The sequence below is a fragment of the Caloenas nicobarica genome, chromosome Z (assembly GCF_036013445.1).
Source record: "Caloenas nicobarica isolate bCalNic1 chromosome Z, bCalNic1.hap1, whole genome shotgun sequence".
Taxonomy (NCBI): domain Eukaryota; kingdom Metazoa; phylum Chordata; class Aves; order Columbiformes; family Columbidae; genus Caloenas; species Caloenas nicobarica.
In genome coordinates this window covers 32,287,743-32,306,250 of record NC_088284.1, presented here as the reverse complement: position 1 = coordinate 32,306,250, position 18,508 = coordinate 32,287,743, and positions in this window count along the sequence as shown.

The following is an 18,508-nucleotide window of genomic DNA, read 5'->3' as shown; positions in this document are numbered from 1 at the left end:
AGTGGAGATGATGGGATCATCTCATTGGATCTTTGATTCTCTGTGGGAAGAATACGGAACTGGAGGGGCTGGGAAATCAGGATTAAGCAGTTACTATGAAGTTTTGAATCTTTTGTTTTGCCATTTGATATAACCTTTCACAGACAAGTCAAAGCTTGAAAACATGCGATTATAACATTGTAGGCCAGGGTCAAACTTCCAACTAATTTCCCTTCTTCATATTCACACAAATTAATTGTGTCTGCCATAGTCACTTTTGTCTACTTTTTTTAATTGATCCTGTATCAAGGGCCTGGCCAGTGGTTTGGTTCATCCCTGCTGTGAAGGGCATGTTTGTGTTTTTCTTCTTCATCCTATTAAACTCCATAAGTATCTTTATTATTGCTTTTGGGAACATAGTCTCTGTTGCTGATGCTAAGCACTATTTTTAAGCAGAGGTCAACAATGTATTGTATACCTAACACGTTAACTCATTTTAACCATCTGTAGTTTACTAGAATCCATCAGTATCACCTAACCTAGCACTGAATGAAATGATGTACAACTCTGCCAACAGATGCAGATGACTCTGCTGCTCTTGTCGGGAAAAATTAGTAAGAATGATGAGTGGCTAGGAGCTTCTTTTGATATCTGTAACAGCTTCCACATCAGAGCCTTGATCAAGAAGACATTGCATCCCCCTTGCTCTGTGTTAAATATCATCCCATACGAAAATGTTCGTTTATAACTGCAGTGTTTCTCTGCACTAATCTCTATTCTTTGTTGCCAGTGTGGAAGTTTATTGGATTATTATCAGTGGGTGTTTTAAAAAATTTGGGAACTGTCTTGGAAAAAAGGTGGCAGATACTCCATGCTGCTTCATGTGTCCTGATTTGAAATGGGAGTGGAGTTTAGCAACTCCATACTTTCCAGTATGTTACCTTGGTTGTTTGAGTTTTTCACTGTGTTTATTAATTCATACTTAATTAGTAAGAACAATATGAAAAATTAACAGAACAGTGAAGGTGTCTCTGCCAGGAGGGCAGAGGCAATGAAAGGCAATACAGGGTAAATCTGATAATCTTTGTGGCATTTCCTGGTCATTGCAACCTAACACCCTCCCACTTCTGCCCTGTTTGGCAGACCCAGTAACTTTCCCCATTTCTTGATGTCTACTCCTCCCTCACAGCCCCCAAGCAGTCTTTATATCTCAAGACTCTTTGGAAAAAATGCAGAATCTACAACTTCTGGTGATATCAGAACTTGTTTTCAGGCAATCACAATGCAGATATGAGCAGGTAGGTCCATACTCAATTTCTCTGAACTTCAAGATATTTGCCTTATAAAAGCACCAGTGAAAGGTGAATATGGCTGTGCCTACCACTGTATGTAGTGAGTTCAGAAATTATTTTAGGGCTATTATCTATAATAATGGGACACACACAGGAATAATAATCTACCCACGTAACTCATTGTCAAATTTACCTTTTAAATACTTGAAAATGACTGCCAGGCCTTCAGAAACAATGAATTACATAACTGTTCTGTATAAAGAAGATTGTTTTCTCTTCTTTTCCCCTTGACTCCACAATATGACAATGTCAGAGTGACAGCTGCCAGCGATCTCTGGCCTCCTTATTCTAATTCTATTGTATATCAATTGACAACACCACAAAATGCTGACATGTTTTCACTGACATTACAGTATGTAAAACTTTAGCTTGGAATGGACTGCAAAGTTAAGAAAAAATGCTGGTGTAGCTAAAATACTGCTGTATAGTGTTGATGTGGCAATAAGGGTTCTACAGTTTTGTATTATACTTCACTGAACAGAAGAACTTTATAGCAACAAAAAAGCATTTGATTTATGAACATATTTCAAATAATATTTAACAGCACAGTATTGATTTTTCTGTACTGTAGGTTATTAAATATAGCTGTATTGTGTGATAATGTTCTTCAACTCTATCATGTTTTCCCAGAAAAATTCTTCAATGAACTAGAGAGTCTTTCCCTACTTAGTGAACTCTGTTTCTCAGGCACCACTCAAACCACTCTGCTCCACCAGGAGCAGACTCCTGATTGTATGTACCCTGGAACACCCAGGTATTGTGGTTCTCACCATTTTCCCATACTTGCAAACAGCATGTCTGATGCATCACTGTACCTTCCTATGCTCAGGACAGGACTAGCACATAGCTTTCTGACAATGTCCCTCACTGAGAAGGAAAAGCAGCCAAAGCCAAACAGGTCAAAGTAGCAGTCCCTGTAAAATTATCTAGCAAAGTGAAACAGAAATGGGAAGCTCTGGGCTACAGAAGACAGCCCAGAGGACAAATGAGTCAAGAAGTCTTGACTTTTAAATAGTGTTTTACCACTTGTCTCACTGCACGGCCTTACACGCATTATTCAAACATTTATTTCTTCCATCTGTAGCACAGGGAATCTAATGCTTATTTACCTGCCTAATAGGTATCTTGTGAGAATTAAGGAATTTATGTTCAGTAACACATTTAACTAACGTAACCAAATAAAATTAATTACATGTTTAAGCATTATTAAGTGGCTGATCCAAAAGAAGATAGAAGTCATACGTGAAGTCAAGCTGGAACCATAAAATTTGGAGTAAGGAATCCCATTCTGTTTTGGTTCATTATGGTCTATCATCATGACATCTGTATTTGAACTAGACAAGGAGATTTCAAAGCATTTCTATGATGTCACAAGTTCCCTTTTTCTTGAGTTCAGGTTAAGTACCTTGGAAGGCAGAGAGTCTTCCTGCTTTACTTTGTGCTAGAGAATCAGCTTACCAGACTTCTGACTATATCAACCGCTCTGATTTTTTTATATATATAGGGGACAATTCTTCTGACTATAGAAAACAGTAATTTAATTAGACTGACCCTTCTGTCTGGAAGGTAAATATATTCCAGAAGACTAGCTAGAGTTTTTCACTTTCCCCTTGAGACCGGAAAAATCTAGTCAAGATATAAGTTGTTCCATTCCTTTATGCCAGAAAACACATTTTCTGTATTTTGCAGCAATTAGTACATGGACTCTTCCAAAGAATGGTTGAGTACCTGGGGAAAATGTTCCTCTCAAAAGTATTTTAAGAGCCTCAAAGGAGATTTAAGCATTACCTTGGCAGAAGGCAGCAATTGAAAACTGGAAAACTGTCCCTGCAAACCTCATTTGAATTTAATGATTCAAATTTTGGACCTTGCGAATTGTCAGGACCTCTTTTCAGGCCATCACATTTAACATAGTAATCTGCTCCAGGAGTTTTTCTGGTCTAAAACTAGGTGTCCTTAAATGCTGAAGTAATGGTATTATCTAGAGTGGACTCATTTTGATATGACTGACCTTTCAAATATATTTTGTTAGCAGCTAATACACATAGAAATTGACAGAGTGGGTTGGATGGAAGTTGCATCAAACATGTATCCTATGTCTGAAAAATACCTGTAGCAGACACTTCAGAAAAAGGAATAGGTCATATAAGAAATTACTGGTCTCCCATCACCTCCTTCCAGCTTCTTCCCCACAGCAATTTATTAGCTTTCTGCACTCGAGATTGCATTCGGACAATTATGTTTAATAGCCACCAGAAAATCTATCTTCTACTTCCTTTTTCAACCTATTTAAACATTCAGTCTTGTGTGAGAATACTTCTGTAGTCTTCGTTTTTATGTCTCACATAAAAGAATATTTCTTTTTATTTGTTTTAAATTTGCAGTTCCCCATTTCTTTTGAGAAGCCATGAATAATCTCACTGCCATTCATCATTTTATAGGTCTCTATTTCACATGCACATGCAACCGATGCCACACATCTGATGACACGTGTGGCCCCTCTTGGTTGTGCTTCTGCATATTTTATTAGCAACCAGAACTCAAGTGCAGTATTCAAGAAATGAGATTTAGACAATGACCAAGATGGTGATTTCCATCTACTTTCCAGCTTCTTTTCAATTAAGTGCAGATATTGTACTTGCATTTCGTACTGACACTGACCATTAAACTGATGTCCAGAGGGAGCTATTTGAGTGATTCCAAGTCATATACTTGTTTTCAAAAACAAATGTAACCAATACATACAGTTTACTATGATTTATAGCTACTGGGAAGATGTTATTTACATTTCTGTTATTCCCAAGCCATCTTAAAATAAAGCATATTTATAGAGCTGTCTTGATTGCAAATTACAAAAATTAAAAGAATGTCAAATGTCATTCCAGTGTGTATTTTATTGCCATGGTAACACAAAGGTAACTGAACAGGTTAAGCTACAAATTACATACTCAGCTATTTAAAGACCTCAATGAAATAAAGTCACTTAATCAAGTTTATCATTGCTTGTGCTGTAGAATCAAGACAGTCCTATTAAAGCCAAAGTCAAAATGCTGGGTGTTTCTGTGTTGTCACTGTTCAAACAGCATTCTGTGTGCAGCAGTATATGAAACATGGCCAATCAATGAACATTACTTCTTGTTCCAGGCTATGTTTTGCAACCATGTAAAAGAAAAGTGTATTTTCTTTTGCAAATACTCCACGTTGTGAGTTTTCCTGCATCATTTATAATTAAAGCTTAATCTCTTCAAATATATCCTTTCATACATTAGATGCTCTCCAATCGCACAGATCTCTAGAAACAACAAAACCAGATGCACTGAAAAGTACACTCCTGGGTTTTGTACTTCCAGCTCAAAATGATATGCATGGAATATAATTTCAAGCTGTGACTGTTGCCAAGCAAAATTGCATTATAACCAAAAGCACACAGAACAAGGGTAGGGAAAAAAACCAAAACCAAACCAAAACAAACAACCAAAAAAACCACATAACTTAGCTGAAATCAGATGCTGTGCCAGGATAGTAGAAAAATATTTGGAAAAAACAGTAGAAATATTTCCTACAGTTCATTCTCCCAGTAAGGTGGTAGAGGTTTACATTGGTTAATCGCATTAACATCAGTAATAACTTACACATGTATAGTACCATCCATCATGATGTACACTGTAGTGTTCTACAAATTGTAATACCATTTACTGCTCACTCCACAGACACACTTACCCTTAGCAAGTGTCCACAGTTGTACTGTCTCACGAACTCAAGTGCTATATTTGTTTTTTATCCACACCTAGAATTTTTAAAAAACCCCCAAAACTAAATAAATAAGTAATAAATTTAAAAAAAATAAAACACAACAACAACAAAAACCCAAAAAACAATAAAACATGAGCAACCTGTTTTTCCAAGTGAAAATAAAAGAAGAATTTTCAGAGGCCTGGTCAAGGCATAATGCGATATTCAGGAAGAGGTCTGCAAAAATCCAGAGACAGAATGTCCATCTGAATCTAACTCTGAATATGTAAATATTTTGTTCCTCTATGGCAATCTCATAGGCTTGACATATTACCCTTCATTAGCATGAACAGCCTACACCAGTGTTATGATAGTAAATTAATTTAATAATTTCTAAATAACAAAATGACTACTCAAGTGCTACTACTATCCCCAAGAACACGAATGACTCCTGTGTACGGTTAGGTATTCCCTTTCGGTCCTCTCCTAATGGACATCTCCTGCAGCAGACACCTTCCCAAGGATTCAGACCTTAATACAGAAAATCACTTATGCACCTATTTAAATTTAAGCATGTGAATAAACCCATTCATTTCGGAGGGAATATTTAATGGTTAAACTTAGGCATATGTTTAAGTTATGGCTGATGAGGGTCTACAGTGTACTGTAGAGAAACGTGCCACCTACTGTTTCATCAACATCATGTACTACAGCACCTGGGTTTTCTTTGGAAATTGTCCATCTTGTTAAAAAACAGGCCCAAACTTGATGAGCTTATAAAATCTTGAATAGCTTGCAGTCTGAGGTAGCTCAGCTGCACATGACTGGGCGAAAGTCTTGTGCCAGGAAAACAGACTCGGTCATTTTTCACAATTAACTAATGTCTTCCAATGGCTTTTCATTCATACTGAGATAAATTATTACAAGGAAATCACAGGTTATGCACCTCATGAAATATTTACAGTCTTGTCACTATTTTCATCATATCTGTTTGGGCCTCAATCCCATTATTCTTGATTTCAAAGGAAACGGGATCAAACCTGTAGAAAATAAAAAATAGCTTTCAGCATCATAGTTTTGTTAAAATAGTGAGCCGAAAATGAATAATTTTGCTTTATTTATATAAGAACAGTAATGTTTTTTCACATGCATGTATATTTGAGGTTTTACTTCACTAAACCAAATGGAGAAAACCATAGATCCAGCTTCCCAGAGAGTTCAGACCAGGTTCATGTGTCTGGCCTCACTAGTGGCAACTAATTAGCCATTCCAGAGCAGATCATTGTATCCTGTGGGGCAGACAATGTGAAAAGATCTTCTTAATTTCATATTATTTTGGTCAATAACACATTGAGATGTAAGTGTATAGCAAGACAGGAAAAAATCCTTTTGAGTTAATCCAGAATAATACTTGACTATTTATAAAAAAGTTAATTTTGCTGTGGCTCAAGTATTGTGTTACACAGAGAATCAGCTACATGCACATGTGCATGTCTATGATTAACAACTTCATTTAAACATTGATGGAATTTTCTACTGCATTTATTCTGAGGCACGCTTTAAAATGTTCATAACTCCATTATTTTACAATCAACTCTTACACAACCTAGCAAAATATGTACTCTTCACTGAGGACTGGTTACATGCTGAGTTTCATATATCAAAGATCTGTCATTTCTAAGTTATGCTAAGGAGAAAAAATCCAGTTGCAACAACTTTTTCTTTATTAAAAAAAAAAGTGTAGTATTTTTACTCAGGCAAAAATCAGAAACGGTTGAATTTATTTTACTCCAACAGCAAAACAGGGATAAAACCCCTTTCAAGCAGAGAATAGTTATATATAATCATGAGGCAGAAAGGTGAGAATTTTAGAACAATGAGCATATGCAAGCAGGTACTTTCAGCAGCAAGTGTTTTCAGTCTTAACCACATCTCTTTTCCTGACCCTCTCTTCCTCCCTAGTGCCTTTCTGGTCTTTCTCTTTCCCATTGCTTCCCTTGCTTAGGACAGTTACTAATCTGTCTTTGACCCTTTTCCAAGTTAGTAATCATTCTTCATCCCTCCTCTCATAGCCCGGATTTTGTTGGTTCTGTGTCTATCTGTTGATACCTGGGAAGCAATAAACTCATTAATAATAATATGGCTTGAAAGATACTGGTAGCAACAGGAGTTCAGAATTTTCGAAGCAAATGTTTGGATTTCACTGAGCTAGAAGCACTAGAGTTGCTTGCAAGAGCCTAATGCTCACAAACCAAACTTTTTGCATAGGTACTTTGTGTTGTCCTTTAAGCAGTTTGTGATGAAGCTGATGAAGGCAACATCAAAGCTAAGGAAGGGGAAAAAAGAACACGGCAGAGAGGTGGGAGGCAAATTCTAACTGTACTTACTACATCCTAAAAAATTGTGTTTTGTAGTCATAATTATATTGTTGCCATGAGCTACACATTTTCAGAAATACATATCTGTAATTAATTTGCCAACCACACACCATTAATTTATCATGCAGCTATGTTTGCCCCTCCTCTTCCTTTTTAACTCCTTCCAGTGCATTAACCAGATGAATCCTTGGTAAAGAACTGAGAGACATGAATGATCCTAACAGCCATAGGCCATCCTAGTTTTTCCTTTTCGTCAGACGTAAGGTACTTCAGAAGACATCTCTACAATGTGTTGGTTATCTGTGTGAAAATAAATGATACTTGAGCTTCGTAATTGCACTTTAGAGGCAGGTTTTTTGTAGCTAGCCCAGGAACATTAAATGACCCACTTTGGTGTACTCAAGTCAAGTTTCTCCGAAGGTAACGAGTGAGCTTTCTGACAAGCCTTAAGAACATTTCAGTGTTGCCATGTTGATCAAAACCAAGTGGCTGTCATTAGGAGTTTTAATTCTGACTCTGTCATTTTGCAGTACATCAAGTTCAGCTCTTCGTGCATCCTTCTATATGACCATGACCTCTCACCTACTTAATTTAAATCTGAAGTCCCCCACAGACTGAATACACCAAATTGCTGATGTATACAAACATGAAGTGTCTATGTTTACAAAAGGACTGCTCCAAATACCTCTTACCCCACTGACTGCTTCTCTGCTAAACTGTGTGCATAGTATGTTATTGCACATCAAATTTTTTATTCTCTAGCTGTAGCATTAACCCTGTCACGTCTGTAAACGGAGGCATAATGCAACCGAGTCCAAAAAATTATGTCTGCAATCGAATCTGAGCAGAAAGCTATCAATCCACTAACATATAAACACACTGAAAGATAACATATGACACCTCATTCACCTTAATTACAACTTATTAGAACCTCCTTCGATTCTTGCAATGGTGATTCCAAACCTCTTATCTGACAGGTTAATGAAGATCTGAAATAAATAGTGTTAATAATGAGGATCTGCTGAAATTAATCATCTGCTATTATTAAGAACTCCAAAAGCTAAATTTCTGAAGATTAGATTCTGTAAGATAATGTATAGAAAGGAAGCAGACAAAGTGAATTGTTATCAAGTGGTTCATTATTTCCAAGTCAAAAGCAAACCATCAGTTGTATTTTTGAGGGAAGAAATTCAGCTATTTATTTCTAAGACAAATTATTGGTTTCTTTACAACGAAAATTTGAAAAAGTAGAAAAATTTCTGTGAGAAATCAGCTAAAGTTAAATAATTAAATACCTTTGTCATAGTGAATGATAGAACTATAGGATACAAACTGGACTTGGTTCTACAAGCCTTGAAAAATGAAGGAAACAAACCTAAAGCTTCTAAACCAACAAAATGTCAAGTGTACTAGCCATACAACCCTGATTTAAGAACTGTCTTTGTTTATCACCCTCTTCAGCCTTCCTGGGCATCAGCAGTCCCTACTTCCAGAAAAACAGCTTCCAAGATGTGAAGCTGGCTTCGGTTGACATTCAAAATTTCATTCTCTATAAAGCAGACAGCTGGGGGGAAACATTCTAAAAAAGGTTCTTCCTTTGAATATTGTAGCTTCAGATCTTTAAAGGAGTTGCTTATACTGACATCATTGCCGTACTGGAAAGATGACACATAAGAAAAAAGAAAGCATCTATTGGTTTGGTAATACTCTCCTGATTCACTCAGTACATAATTCTTATCCTTTTTCTTTCTCTGTCTGGACATATGGTGGTTTTAAATCAGGTGCATTAAGCAATACTGGAAGGAAAAATGACTCTTAGCAATTCATTTGAGTTTAGAACTAACTGTTTGCTGTGTATTCTGATTCATTTTCTGGTGGAGTTGCAAGATGGTCTTTTCCATTACTTCCATGACACAGGTCTATTATATCCTCTTTTATGCCTTTTCTTCCTGAGCTAAACAGTCTTTTCAAATAACTGTTCAATGAGCATTTTCTATGTCGCAATCGTTTTCATCGCCCCTTCCTAGAGTTTTTAATTTTTCTCTTGTTAGCTGATATTTTATCATCTCAGATAAGTTGCCAGGGCTGTTCACTGTATCCAAAGCATTCTGTCCACTGAAATAACATAAGATAACTTTCAGTGTTTCTTGTACTTTTCCTAAGACAACATAACATCTTGCTTTCTGCTGTTTGTTTGTTTTCACATAATTGCTGCAAATCTTTTCTGTTTTGGTTGTTTGGGGTTTTGGGGTTTTTTTTTGTTTGTTTCGTTGGTTGGTTGGGTTTTTTTTAACAGCATGCATGGTAACATGCACATTTTCCTGAAATAACAATTTATGTATTGTGAGATGCTAAACTGTTTCTTGCCATTACAATACTTCACATTCTCTTTCATTCAATTGCATTTCCCTATTGATTCTTCTGAGAGGATCTTTAAGATTTCTTATGGAATTAATCTTGCCTCATCTGACTAATTTTGACTCAGTTAAAAAAGCAGTAACACTTTTCCTAATGTACCACCCAACAGCAGGCCAGTGACTTCCTCAGCAGGACTATCATATGCAGCTGCCATCAATGAACATATCCACTCTGACCTTGTCTAAATTGATTCTTTTTTTTCCAAACCCCCAATGTTCAGTGCCAGAGAATTTCACCCTCTAACCATGCACTGTGTGAAAACTTTGTGTTAAACATGCTGCTCCGTAAATTAATTGAGCACCCCAGTCCCTATATTGTGAGACAATGAATAAACATTCCCTGCTTATCTCCTTGATCCGTCTATGGTTTCATAAGCCTTTCTTTTCCTTTTTTCCGTTTTAGTTCATATCTTTTCCAAGCTGAAATTTCTTATTGTATTGTCTCTCTGGAGATCAACTGTTTGCCCATCCTGACAATTATTGTTGCTTTTTGATGTGTGTATATATATATACACATATACACACATAGATACATATATACAGATATATATTACTTCAACTACTTCCTTTCTGAGATAGAAAAAACTACTTTATGCGGTGTTCAAAAAGGGTCTGTATCATGGATTTATACATAGGCATAATGTGGTTTTTTATTTTCTTTTCACAGCCTTTCCTGATAACTCTTAACTTTATAATCAGCTTTTTTTGATTGTCATTGAAATTACTTTTTATAGAACTATCCACAGTGATGATAAGTCCTCTTTCCTGAACCAGTTAACAACCTATAACTGTGCGTGCATAATTAGGATTTTTTTTCTGTATGTGCATTACTTTGCATTTATAGACACTGAGTTTCATATGCTGTTTTATCACCCACTCATAAAATTATTCTGCACCTTCTTTGTAGATCAATGCAAATATCATTCCAGACTTGATGAAATGAATGAAAATCTATTCTGGTGGAAATCTGTGTCCAAACAGAGTATACATAAGTGTGTGTGAAACACATGGACATCTTCAGAACATCTACACAGGTGCTGGCTGTTCAGTTGCTCTCTTTTACAGTCAACCAGATTTTAATGGGCCCACTGAAGGGTCTGAAAAATTCCTGCTGACTTTACAGTGCCTAAGATTTCACTCATACACTTTTTATCCAGGGAGAAGAAAGTGGCTGGAACAGAGTGGCTGGAAGAGGAATTCATGTAAGTATGAAATCAGCTTTGTACAGTTGCCTCCAAGGAAGAGGACTCCCCAAGAAATAGGAACAGCCTTCACTTCCTAATATCTAATACTGTAAAGGTATTTCCTAATCACCAGAGAAAGACCAGTAAGAATGCAATCATGGGTTTTTCTTTCTCTCTTTCTTTCTTTTCTAACTCTTTTTTACAGTCTAATATTTTTGTCACATTTTAGCCAGCTGTAATTAGCATATTTTTGCAAACTGGTGAAATAGGCAACATTTTCAATTTCCATCTGAACATTTTGTGAGGCAAAACACAGCAGTAACACCTACGTGTAGAGCATTCTGCTATTGGCCTTGTTCCAAGCATCGTTTCAAAGTAGCTGTAAGATATCTAAGAGAATTAGGCGAGTTGGACCTTACACACCCATATGGAACTAGAAAATCTAATGACAACACAGGAAACTGTCAGCTGGTTCTTGAAGTGTCACGCAAGAAAGCAAAGCATTGCCAGAAAGCTAGTTTATTGAACCTAACTGACATGAACAACAACAAACCAAAATTAGTAAAAGCATGTGCCTAGGGCAATATACTGCTGTTTATTTATTTTAGATTTTCTAAAGCTGCTTATTCCTTAGGTTTCTTTGTTGCATATTGGGATATGGCAGTCTTGCTATGGTAAAATGTTATATTCTGAGGCAAAAATTAATGAAAATTGAACACAAAATAAATTTCTAAAGAAATAAAATTAAACCTATATTTATTCTGTAATAAATAAAATATTTTTTCTAGAATAAGTATATTTTTTAAATTATATTTCAAATACATAGTTTTCCTGTCATGGACTTTTATTTCCTCTTGTATTGGAAAAAAAAAAAAAAAATTGGAATTCTCAAAGCACTACCTTGCTCTGTAGGTGAGGCTGAGAGGGTGCAAAGATTCACATTTCCCTTCAGATATCTACGTCGCACTGTCAGACCTGAATAGGGCAGAGTTCTTTGCTTTAAATTTATGATTCCCCCTTCATTCCCAAATGCCAATGGATCAGAGGATGAATTAATCCTCTGATCTCCTGAGTTCAAGCTGGAAACAGTTTGCCAGTGATTCACGCTCTGTCTCTGTTCAGACCTTCAGATGAGCTAACACATTCTTCTTCACAATTCTGTTTGGTTTTTACTTTCCTCTGAAATACTCGTCTCATTCTGTTTTTATTCTATAAATTGATTCTAAAGAAAAGTTTAAGCATGGAGGACTCTCTTAGGCATCACATCCAGCATCCAGATGTCACTGTCATGTGCAGTCCCTGGATGGGACCCTGAAGCCTCCCAGAATCCAAGTTCTAAAGAGTAGTCTCCCAGTGTGTTCAACTGGTACATGTTCTCAAGCTCAGACCTGTCCTCTATCTATCTCAGACCTTGGCCCAGTGAGACATAAATAAGCTCTAACCAATCCTGAAGAAGAGGCAGCAAGCGGAGGTTCAACCAGCAGCTCTAGCCCAGGCTTTTGTGCACTCAGGTAGGAATGTGGACGAGCTGTTTCCAAAGTTTTTCCTACAGCCCAGAAGCCAGTGATATGTACAGCCCAAAATTTGGTCTTGGTGATGTCAGGTGGAATCCCTTTATTTCTGTGGCTTTACTTTTATTGTATGTGGATAAAAACTTTAACTGATAGGAGAATTTGGCCATTATGTATGATGACATGTATTCACAACATTAACCAATGATTATATTACCACACAGTACAGCAAATTGGTTTTTAGGCAATAAAAAATCACTATCAGCTCCAAAGGAGCAATTTTGTAAATGTGTATTAAGAATAATACAGAGAACTCCTTTCAGTCTAAATTAATGTATGGATATGATGGCAACTCTGGAGATGGAAGAGTGCAGGAGACCTGGGCATTCTGTGCATTAAATTCTCGTCAGAGTAACTAAATTGACATAAAAACATCCATGAGGACAGTGGAAGTAGATCTTCCTCTGATGCAAAATACTGTTGATTTCAGTAAATCTAAGTTAGCTTAAATCAACTGTTCTTTACTCTTCAACAGAGATAAAATAAACAGGTGCAAAGGAGGAAGAAGAGGTTATGCTTTATTTGCTTAATCGAAGAGAGCTTGCCAGCCTAGGTTCTACTTTGTATCAGTGCAACACATCTGTCTTGTATTAACAGCTCTTCAGTCATCATCTTGCAGATGCCCAGGGCCTTACTGACAGGTTTCACCCTGCTTTCTGTGCAGGTCCTCTGAAGGCAATAGGGATGCTGTGAGTTTACATGAGATGAGTGTTTGAGACCAAATCATTGTCTTGCCTGGACAGATGGATGCTGATCTGTGCCATTGCTCAGGTGAAGGTACCACACACAAGCACTTTTGTTCTTATTTTGTTTCATTCTTAGATGTTGCCTTGAGAGTATGAAAGGCTGGAAGGAAAATTACAGGGGAAGTCGATTACGTTTGTTAAGGTACAGACCTGGAAGACACTAAATATGATATGTGAAATCATGTTGTTTCACTGCTGCACTGCAAATCCCATTGGAAGCAATGAATTTCCTTTATTTAGACATATTCCACATCAATAGGCCGGGAAACATAGGTTATTTTGGTTTTCATTTGTATGAACAAGAAAAACTTGTTAGTGATTTACCTCTGATATTTACGGATTTCTCTTTAGCACATCTGGTATATAGCAAAATGGTTTTAGGCAATAAACAATAACTGCATTTTAGGACTCAGAGGTGTCAGTGCCATATTATGTTCAGAACCCTGGTAAATTTCTCTGTTTTACCTTTCTTCTGCAGACAGAAAAATATAAGGTAAATAGTGTATCTTGACTCCCAGCCTACCTTTTCCTCTCCTTTTCTCTTTCCCACCCCATTTTTAGGTTAATGAAACTTACAAAAATATTAAAGAAAAAAAAAAATTTGCAAATGAATGTTTGTACTTCTGATGCCTGTTACCCTTCAAGGACCCAATACAAAAACATAAACTTGTAATGTAGAGCAACTTTACAAGCCACCAGAGCTAAAAGATAACTAGAAATTAATTCTATATTCTGTGTAAAATATTTGTGTTAAATCATGTGTTACTATACAAATAATATACATTTAAACATGCTATTGTAAGCACAAGATCATTAAAAATAAACAGAAAGCATGATTCTTCAATTGAATGCTTTGCCTAAGTCCAATTTATTTTTCTCACTTATAACACTAAAAATACATCTTACATTTGTACTTTATATGCAAGTCACAGCAGATCTGTTCATAACCACACTGTGTCCCTTATATATTCAAGCCATTTGCAACATTTCCATGATCTGCACAACAAAAACCAGACATTATCAATGGTTTAAGGGCTTGGGTTTAACCCCAAAATCATTTCAACTGGTTTTATTACAAAACAATTGCAAGTCTAAACTGGGAATAATTTCAGAGCAAATTCTAGTTTCTAATGTTGAAATTCTAAGAATCCAGTCCATCTGTACAGAAAATGGATCTTATCCATGACTGTCAGGTTTTGGACATCACTCTTTTTTTCTGAATAGGTTATTGACACATAAATAATGCTCTATGCAGAATCTGTGTTAAATATGATCCAAAGAAGAGTGTCTACCTAAATGTAGACACTTGAAAACAGCTATATGAAATGCTAATTTTTTGTTGTTTTTGGTTTTGTTTTGTTTTTTTAAATTTTATTTTAATTCATATCTGGCAGTAACAAATACTGAGCAGCTTCTGCTTTGTTGGTGTAGGTTTTGTTAATGCACTTCTGCATCCATTTAAATGCAAATAATCATTTGAAGGGGGAAAAAAGGAGTATGTTCAGCTGAAGACAAAGCTGGAAGGATTATAGAAAGCATGAGCAGAGTGTCAGTGAAGGGCTTTACAATAAAAGCTCTTTTGCAATGAAAATGCATTAATGACTGCACTGAAAATTTCTCAATAAGCTATTACAGTAGAGTAGTACATATACATGATTTCCAGAAAGTGAAATTAAATTAATTAATTTAAAATATATGTATGTTGGATATATGTTTTCCAACATGTAGTACTGTATATACATTCATGTCAGAGACATTACTAGAGCTTCAAGTATTGGCTACAGGCAAATATTTGTAATTTGAATCTAAAACTGAAGAATCGTTAAACAGACTACTGTATAACCAAATGATGCTTTGGGGTAGCATTTGTGCAGAAAACAGGAAATTAACTGGGACTTAATAAACATAATTAAACTACAGAAAAGCAATTTTGGACCTATTTACTCTATGGAAGCATGGTCTTGGAAAAAGTTGCAGTTTACACATTTCCGAAGGCCACTTATGTAGCTAAGAACCACAAACTCCTAGACTGTGCTAGACCATAGAAGTAAGCTTCCTGCCTACCAGTACCTTTTTAATATTTCCAGCATCTCTCAGAGTCAGCCTATCTGACATGCAATACATTACCATGGATACAGACATTACGACAGTTTAAATGCACTGTAGGCTTCCTGGCTTACCGCTGATTCATTTGATAACAGCATCATGATGATAAAGCCTGGAAATGCTGTTGAGCCCATACGCTGAAAGACAGTCATTCGTCTGTCTGGAGACAAATACTCTCTAGTGCAGGGTAGGCACCTTCTTTCTTGGAGATCAGTTTCTGGAAGTCACTGCCCATGAGTTTGGAAGTCCAAGAAAGTTAATAATTGAGTTTTGAGAGTGTTTACCTAGATTATGCTGCTAAAGTATTGTGCTGGAAACAGTGCCGAACAGGATCAGGTTGAATTTCTTAGGTCTTTGAAATTGTTTATGTTTGAGTCACTGTACAGAATGGCAGAACTGCAATTGGACAGCCATATACAATGGGAAATGGGTGGCTGTGGGGAGGGAAGGGGTGTACTGTAGGGAAGTCGAGAAAGCAGGAGGTCAAGCAGGGACTGGGAGAGGCAGAAATAATAGGGGAAAAAGCAGAATGTACATAACAGTACTGGGTTTGCTAATAATTATGCACAGGTCAGCTTGATGGCATTTTGAAACACAGCAGCAGTCTTAATTTTGAAAAGCAAATTTCCTCTGTTAAAATATAGTCAAAGGATAAAAGCATAACAGTTCTATTTGTTTTCAGTAGCAAACATATACACTCCTCTTATCAGAGCACAGCCAGTGGTGCCAATAAAATTTCATGATCCTAACTGTTCAGATTAACAAATTACAATTCACACTGTGTTACAGTTTCACTTTAATATTCCATCTCTTTTTTTAATATTTTTTTCTTTTTCTTTCTTTTTTTAAAATGCTGATCCAGAGATAGCGTTAACACATCAAAAGGAATTTATTCCACTCCGTACGGAACAGATGGCAGAGAGAGGACTGTGTGAGTAAAAAAGAATATAGCTGTGGGGTGTATGCTTGCTGATATTAGCTGGGCTAACAGTTCTCAAGCTTCATTATGTGTCCATGTGCTTGAGAGTGTTGGTTTATGACGATTCTGCAGTTCAGCAACTCATTGAGATATAAGTACATGCAACAAATTCCTCTCTGTCAAATGGATGCTAAAATTAAAAAGCAGCTGGTTTAGTTCAAACAACTGTTTTCATTTTGGGCACACCTGTACATACTTTGAAGGTCAAGACAGGGACGCTACACAGGAATACATACATATGCAAACCAAGATTTCCAAAGGAAGTCTTTCTTGCAGCTTTCCGTAAAGCCTTTTTTTTTTTTTTAACAGCTAGCTCTTCTTCCATGTTTCAGGCACCCAGTAACCTCCTCTCTGATAATATGGGCCACAAGGATGAAGTAAACCAGGTTTACATGAGACTTCAGATGCTTTCCCTTATGATACAGTGCTTGCTTGAATTACTTTTTCATTAAAAGCCTAAGGAAAGTGCTATAAATATCATTACATAAAAATGTACAAAACCATTAATACCTGAGACACTAAAAAGGGACAGAGGAGCACATAATTATGTTAGACAAGTCTTAATAATGTTAAAATAAGAATTTGCGATCAGAACTTTAGAAAGGGCTCAGAGACTACAGAAATGATCCACACACCGAGTCCCTCTTTAAAAACATGCAATTGTGATACAGTTCATGAAGACTCTGAAAATTCATTAAAACACGTATATTGTCTGCAGGGTTATGATAAGTTAACCATTCATTTATCAGGTAATTATACAGTATTGTTGGCATGCATTGTCATGTAATTGCCATGCAGTATTTTACATTAGCCCATGATATTATTTTATTCTATTATTTACATGAGGTAACTTCTTAAGTAAGTGTGTGGCCCTAAGCAAGCTTCAAGCTGTGATGGAGAGCTTATATTTCTTATATTCTGTTGGTGAAAATAGGATTTAATTTCCATTAGCTATTGTCCTACCAATATCTGGCAAAGTTAGGATAACAGTGCAAGCTTACAAAATTCTTGCAAACTGTAAATTAAAAAACAGCAGGGCAACAGTGATAACTTCAGCTTTTGAATGTCCCATTCAGCCAGAGTGGTCAGACTTTATGTGAGTACGGATCTCTTTAGACAGGGCTAATGTTAGTATGGGACAGTAAAAGGCCAGATTGACACACCTGCAGCACATCAGTGTGCATGTGTTAGCTTTTTGGCATCCTCTTCCATACAAGGTTTACTGTGTTTTTGTTTGTTTTTTTTTTAATCCAAGTGCACGATCAATTCCTTATACAAAATCACTTATCTTAAACTCTTTTACTTGAAATTTGGTTCAACTTGCATGCCATATCTACTATACATACATACAATACTAGACGTGAAAGTGAAAATCTTTTATTTGTGCTGTTACATAACACTGTGCAAGAATTGAATGCAAAGAATTGGAATATGTTCTACTTTAGCAGAATTGCATCCTAACGTGCTGTTTTCATAGCACCTGAATTAACTGTATACACGGCATCACACAGATATTTATATTTCAAGGTAAACAATCTTACAATATCCAAATGTGAATCCTTCACGTGGTGATCTGCCTCTCTTGTCTGTACTGGACCAGTCTTTCCATGTCTCTGTTGCTGCAATGTTTCTTTTGTTTTGTTTTGTTTTGGTTGGTTCGTTTTAGATTTCATGATAGTCTCATGTCACTCTCAAATGGTCTGCACAATCTGTCTACATGATAAGTACACAGGCATTTCAAAGTCAATGGGAACATTTTTTATGAAGAGATATGAAGTTCATAGCACATTCAGTTAGGCTGTAATATTACTTAAAATACAAACGTGTGTGTTTGCATTCAGAAAAAGTGGAATTTCTCTTGCAGATGTAGCTGGGATTAGAAAATGTAATTTTAAAAGCTGAGTACCGATATCCTTGCTTTTTAAACAGGTATATATTTAGCTAATTCTAATAAGTATGAGCACATAACCCTTTTTTTGAAGATGTGCTGTGTTGTATGATACTAACAAAGAATGACTAATATCATTATTGTACTGTATTTGTGCATTTTTTACTAGACACTTC